This window comes from Tribolium castaneum, unplaced genomic scaffold, assembly GCF_031307605.1.
Source record: "Tribolium castaneum strain GA2 unplaced genomic scaffold, icTriCast1.1 ptg000066l, whole genome shotgun sequence".
Taxonomy (NCBI): domain Eukaryota; kingdom Metazoa; phylum Arthropoda; class Insecta; order Coleoptera; family Tenebrionidae; genus Tribolium; species Tribolium castaneum.
Window position 1 is genome coordinate 42,501 of NW_026986663.1, and position 7,500 is coordinate 50,000.

The 7,500-nt window shown below is 38.4% G+C and overlaps 2 non-coding genes across 2 annotated transcripts; both read right to left on the reverse strand.

Annotated features, from left to right (window-relative positions):
* Positions 1-290: 290 nt before the first annotated feature.
* Positions 291-447, reverse strand: LOC135267649 (5.8S ribosomal RNA). The gene has a single exon (XR_010336045.1). It is a non-coding gene; the product is annotated as a 5.8S ribosomal RNA (ribosomal RNA).
* Positions 448-2,505: 2,058 nt separating this feature from the next.
* On the reverse strand, positions 2,506-4,428 carry LOC135267639 (small subunit ribosomal RNA). Its single transcript, XR_010336035.1, has one exon. It is a non-coding gene; the product is annotated as a small subunit ribosomal RNA (ribosomal RNA).
* Positions 4,429-7,500: the final 3,072 nt, after the last annotated feature.

A 7,500-nucleotide genomic window follows, 5' to 3' on the forward strand; every position in this document is an offset into this window, starting at 1 on the left:
AATTTAAGCGTTGTGGCTGCTTTTTAATATCGGACGTGCTACGTCTAAACCAACTTGTACCAACAAACTAATAAGAATGTCAGCCGCTATTGCGTTTTAGGATGCCGCGTTATTATTTATATTGTTTTTATTGTTGTCTACGTTGCATAATATTTTATTATGACAACCGACAATCAATTAACAATTATAGTAACGCGTCATATTTGCACCCAACACGCTCCGACGTAATTGTCTACACAACATTGTGCGCTGTGTTTAAGACAAAAACCGAGCAGTCTTTGAAATTGACACGACCCTCAGCCAGGAGTGGTCCGGGAACAGTATATCCGAGGACCGCAATGTGCGTTCGAAATGTCGATGTTCATGTGTCCTGCAGTTCACAAGTTGACGCGCAATTAGCTGCGTTCTTCATCGACCCACGAGCCAAGTGATCCACCGTTCAGGGTAATCTTTTCAAACAAATTTAAAATATTATTACATAACGCACCGTTCCACATCGAAATCGTTTCATCATCACACAACAACAAAAATAACTACTTAAGGTTATTACAATTGTGATGTATATGTGAGAAACGGACCAATCGAAAGAAACGTTCGGCGTTATATTTTATAATATTTTATTTAATTAAAGTGGCATTTGTTTCTACTTATCGAAAAGAGTATGCAGTTATAGTTTAAGTTTACATAAAGAATAACCCGATGATATTAACGTTTTATAAATACGTATATATATCTATTAGGTTTTTTTTCTCTATCAACTTTGTCTATAAAACTCTGCTCCTTTTGCGATAAGCATTATGTATATTTATTAAATAGAAAATATGTCGAAAAACCAGACGTTTTCTTCAAACAAACGCCACAGCTACAAACTTAATCACAACAATATTTACCAAACAATACAATTGTAGGGTGTTTTGTGTGATACGTCGTTTGGTGGGCATTCTAAGAACGTCCGTCGACATAAAAACGAATCAAAAGAAAAGCACAGGCAGTGCAAAACGTTCCTTCGTCAGTCGGGCGTATATCATTTAAAACCCACAGAATCTAAAAAAGTTAATAAACTTTTTTATTTAGATTCCTACGGTTCGTCGCGTCGTTAAAGTAAATTATTACTTCGACGCATGCGGAACCCAGGTACCCGAAAACCGTAAGCCTAAGCGTTTTTTTCCAAACATCACTCACTATCGATAAAGTAAATTGATTTTATGTATTTATAAATGTGCGTTTGTATGTATAGTAGTATAGTAGTAGTATATTTTGTTATTGGTTGTTTCGAGCTTTTTATTGTTATAAAACGTTTTTGTAGTCTTGTACATAAAGTACAGACGAATAGACAGCCCCTTTTATTTATTAATAAACTCCAACCATTTACAAATTAAATTACAACTACAACATCTCTTTTACACATTAATTATACACCATCTTTATTTTCTTTTTTCCGAAGCGAATACGATGAAGAAAATACGCAAAGACTGGCTTACAAAACCGTAAGCCTAAGCGTTTATTTTTCAAACATCACTCACCATCGGTTAAGTAAAATGATGGTATGTATAAATGTGTATTTGTATGTACAGTAGCGTATTAATTTTGTTGTTGGTTGTTTCGAGTTTATTTATTATTATGGTTTGTATGTATAAAGTTTTAGTCTTGTACATAAAGTACAGACGAATAGACAGCCCCTTTTATTTATTAATAAACTCCAACCATTTACAAATTAAATTACAACTACAACATCTCTTTTACACATTAATTATACACCATCTTTATTTTCTTTTTTCCGAAGCGAATACGATGAAGAAAATACGCAAAGACTGGCTTACAAAACCGTAAGCCTAAGCGTTTATTTTTCAAACATCACTCACCATCGGTTAAGTAAAATGATGGTATGTATAAATGTGTATTTGTATGTACAGTAGCGTATTAATTTTGTTGTTGGTTGTTTCGAGTTTATTTATTATTATGGTTTGTATGTATAAAGTTTTAGTCGTGTACATAAAGTACGATCGTATTGGCAGACACCATTATTATTCATTCATTCATTCTTGTTTGTTATTATAAATAACTCCAACCATATACAAATACTACAACAACAACAACAACATCTCTTGCACATTAATTATACACCACCACTGTGTATTAGTACTTTTTTTCGAAGCGAATACGATGATGGAAATACGCTAAGACCGGCACTGCGAAAGCAATAATAAAACGTTAGCACATAACCATCTTTCGACAATATTGATTCGTGTTAATGTTCGAAAAAATTCTTTGAAAACGTCGTTTACGGCACGTTTACAATCGATTTATAAAATAAATCGAAAAACGTAACAACAGATCCGCTTAATGCAAGACGACCCGTTGTTGCTTTTCCGTTCGACGCATAATAAAGAATTTTGTATGAGAATTGATCATCATACGAATAGTGTATGTATGTGTGTTTTTTGTTGATCAGCACAGACAAAATGTGTGTGTATGTGTGACAACTAAACAACAACATTTACACGTTAATGATCCTTCCGCAGGTTCACCTACGGAAACCTTGTTACGACTTTTACTTCCTCTAAATGATCAAGTTTGGTCATCTTCCCAGCAACATCGGCAACGTCGAAACGCCACCGCGCACCGGTCCGAAGACCTCACTAAATCATTCAATCGGTAGTAGCGACGGGCGGTGTGTACAAAGGGCAGGGACGTAATCAACGCGAGCTTATGACTCGCGCTTACTGGGAATTCCTCGTTCATGGGGAACAATTGCAAGCCCCAATCCCTAGCACGAAGGAGGTTCAGCGGGTTACCCGGACCGCTCGGTCAGGGAGGACACGCTGATTCCTTCAGTGTAGCGCGCGTGCGGCCCAGAACATCTAAGGGCATCACAGACCTGTTATTGCTCAATCTCGTGCGGCTAGAAGCCGCCTGTCCCTCTAAGAAGAATTGTTTGTACGCCGACAGTAAAAACCGCACATAGAGACCGGGCGAACCCGGCTCCAGCCGGCATTTGGGATGTCGAAATACGCCTATTTAGCAGGCTAGAGTCTCGTTCGTTATCGGAATTAACCAGACAAATCGCTCCACCAACTAAGAACGGCCATGCACCACCACCCACCGAATCAAGAAAGAGCTCTCAATCTGTCAATCCTTCCGGTGTCCGGGCCTGGTGAGGTTTCCCGTGTTGAGTCAAATTAAGCCGCAGGCTCCACTCCTGGTGGTGCCCTTCCGTCAATTCCTTTAAGTTTCAGCTTTGCAACCATACTTCCCCCGGAACCCAAAAGCTTTGGTTTCCCGGAAGCTGCCCGCCGAGTCATCGGAGGAACGTCGGCGGATCGCTAGCTGGCATCGTTTATGGTTAGAACTAGGGCGGTATCTGATCGCCTTCGAACCTCTAACTTTCGTTCTTGATCAATGAAAGCGTTTTTGGCAAATGCTTTCGCTTCTGTCCGTCTTGCGACGATCCAAGAATTTCACCTCTAACGTCGCAATACGAATGCCCCCATCCGTTCCTATTAATCATTACCTCGGGGTTCCGAAAACCAACAAAATAGAACCGAGGTCCTATTCCATTATTCCATGCACACAGTATTCAGGCGAAGTTTTAGCCTGCTTTAAGCACTCTAATTTGTTCAAAGTAAACGTGCCGGCCCACCTCGACACTCAATGAAGAGCACCGCGGCGGGATTGAGTTGGGCCGCCCTCTCGAGCTAAGCCCACCGGCAGGACGTCCCGCGAAACGCCAGTTAACACCGCGAACGATGAACCGGCGGCGCGGGACACAAATTCGACTACGAGCTTTTTAACCGCAACAACTTTAATATACGCTATTGGAGCTGGAATTACCGCGGCTGCTGGCACCAGACTTGCCCTCCAATTGATCCTCGTTAAAGGGTTTAGAGTGTACTCATTCCGATTACGGGGCCTCGGATGAGTCCCGTATCGTTATTTTTCGTCACTACCTCCCCGTGCCGGGAGTGGGTAATTTGCGCGCCTGCTGCCTTCCTTGGATGTGGTAGCCGTTTCTCAGGCTCCCTCTCCGGAATCGAACCCTGATTCCCCGTTACCCGTTACAACCATGGTAGGCGCAGAACCTACCATCGACAGTTGATAAGGCAGACATTTGAAAGATGCGTCGCCGGTGCGAGACCGTGCGATCAGCGTAAAGTTATTCAGATTCACCAAGTTGTACGATGACGGCGAAACCGCCACCGATTGGTTTTGATCTAATAAAAGCGCTCCTTCCGTCTCCGGTCGGAGCTCTGTTTGCATGTATTAGCTCTAGAATTACCACAGTTATCCAAGTAAATGTGGGTACGATCTAAGGAACCATAACTGATTTAATGAGCCTTTCGCGGTTTCACCTTAATTTGGCTTGTACTGAGACATGCATGGCTTAATCTTTGAGACAAGCATATGACTACTGGCAGGATCAACCAGGGAACTGTGTTTTTGTGTTTTTTGAGACAGACGAGAGAATAAAATACTCATCATCATCGTTTATAAAGATGAAGAATATGCGCGTTTGTGCGAAACAATCTAACATATAAGAAAGTAACGCCACGCTGTTTCTTCTTTTCTTCGTACGATATAGAGATAAATGTATCGTCATCATCGTCGTCGTAGTCGTTAAACACCACAACACATATATCGGTCAATAAAGGCATAATAATAATATTTATAATATTATTTTTTACCTTTGCCGATTTAAAAGTTCAAACATTCTCTTCACTCTTCGCAAGATTGAATGCGACGTGAATTTATGAAATTCTTTCGAATCCATAAACGTTACGAATATTATATAAATATTCTCGCTCGGATATTAGAGAGTTGACGCATTTATTATTTTTGTTTGTTTAAATCACAAACATTTGTTAGTTCAACAAAGTTTGATTGCATAAGGACCGCCAACGTAAGAGAATACGTTTTGCCGCATCCGCAATCTCGCTGTGGGGAACTGGGCGAGCCACAAAATCACAAAATAAAGCAATCTCGCAAGCAAAGCCCTATTCGAATTCGATAGCGGAAATGTGCAATAAACGTCGATAAATTGGAAGCAAATGCAGAACGTATACATAATCGGTCGTTTTGTCGTCGTCATTTATGATAAACTTCGACTAAACCGTTACACCGTTCATATCGCCTCACTCAACGCATCGACACACACCACTACCATATGTATACCAGCGCGACACCGATCGAGGCAGCCGCTCGGTATTGGATGTGCGCACCGCTCCACTGACATAGCTCCACAGGCGACGTCTACCGAAGCGCACAGCTCTATAACTATAAGGCATACACACAAAAGGGAGAAAATATTTTAAATATTGATAATATTAAAAAGTCATATTTTATATTTAAACCATTATAAAATTTAATTATAAAAACGTTTGTTTTAAAAAAAATAATTAATTAATAAAAACAAAATTATTTTAAGCGCCGTACTTCGTAAACGTCGTACTTCGTTCGTCGTATGTGCAAAGTCAAATGAATGCTGTAGTTAGTCGCAGTTGGAACGTCTGAATGTCGTACAACGTAACAATAATTTTGAGTGCCCTAATGTGTAGACGTCGTACTTCGCGAACGTCGCACTTCGTAAACGACGTACTTCGTGAACGTCGCACTTCGTAAACGACGTACCTCGTGAACGTCGCACTTCGTAAACGACGTACTTCGTAAACGTCGCACTTCGTAAACGACGTACTTCGTGAACGTCGTACTTCGTAAAGGTTATGCAATATTAATACACATTTGGTGTATTGCAAGTTGCATTTTAATAAATATTATGCATTTTTATGTTTTAATTTAATATCTAGGCCAAAATACTATGTTTATTTAATTGTTAAATGTGTACGTTTATTTATAGATACGTAATTTACATCAAAATTTGTTTTTTTTTTATTATATGCAAACTACAAATAAAACATTTAATATTTTTAAACGTCGTACTTCGTGTAAGTTATGCAATATTGATACAAATTTAGTGTATTGCGGGTCGCAATAATATTAATTTATATTTGAACGTAGTACTTCGTGAAGGTTATGCAACATCAGTACACATTAAGTGTATTGCAGGTTGCATTATTATTAATTTATGTTTTCTCACTTTTTACCTTCATATAAAAAAAAATTTAATATTTTTGGACGTCGTACTTCGTAACAGTTATGCAATATTGATGCACATCTGTTGTGCTGCGGGTTGCATTTTATAAATTTAATGTATTCTTATGATTTACTTTAATGTCTAGGCAAAAAAACATTTTTGATTAGTTGCTGAATGTTTACATTTATTTACAGATACGTAACTTGCAAAAAAATTTGCTGTTTTTTTATTATATACAACACAAATAAAATTCTTTAATATTCTTGAACGTCGTACTTCGTGTAGGTTATGCAATATTGATACAAATTTAGTGTATTGCGAGTCACAATAATATTAATTTATACTTGAACGTAGTACTTCGTAAAGGTTATGCAAGATCAGTACATATTAAGTGTATTGCAGGTTGCATTATTATTAATTTATGTTTTCTCACTTTTAACCTCAATATAAAAAAAAATTAATATTTTTGGACGTCGTACTTCGTGAAGGTTATGCAATATTAATGCACATCTAGTGTGCTGCGGGTTGCATTTTATAAATTTAATGTATTTTTATGTTTTACTTTAATATCTAGGCAAAAAAAACAATTTTGATTAGTTGCTAAATGTTTACATTTATTTACAGATACGTAATTTGCAAAAAAATTTGCTGTTTTTTCATTATATACAACACAAATAAAATTCTTTAGTATTCTTGAACGTCGTACTTCGTGTAGGTTATGCAATTTTAATACACAATTAGTGTATTGTGGGTTGCATTATTATTATTTATTGTTTACGTTTTACTTCATCACTTTGTGAACGTCGTACTTCGTTTGTACTATGAACGCTGCATTTCGTCGCAGTCGGCAGCACGTGCGAATAAACGTCGTACAAGAAAATCACGATTTTGAGTGCCGTACTTCGCAAACGTCGTACTTCGTCTATACTATGTACAAAGTCAAGTGAACGCTAAACCTCGTCGCAGTCGACAGCGCGTGCAAATAAACGTCGTACAAGAAAATCACGATTTTGAGTGCCGTACTTCGCTAACGTCGTACTTCGTCTGTACTATGTACAAAGTCAAATGAACGCTAAACTTCGTCGCAGTCGACAGCAAGTGCAAATAAACGTCGTACAAGAAAATCATGATTTTGAGTGTCGTACTTCGCAAACGTCGTACTTCGTTTGTACTATGTACAAAGTCAAATGAACGCTAAACTTCGTCGCAGTCGACAGCAAGTGCAAATAAACGTCGTACAAGAAAATCATGATTTTGAGTGCCGTACTTCGCAAACGTCGTACTTCGTCTGTACTATGTACAAAGTCAATTGAACGCTGTACTTCGTCGCAGTCGGAAGCAACTGCAAATAAACGTCTTACAAGAAAATCATGATTTTGAGTGCCGTACTTCGCAAACGTCGTACTTCGTCT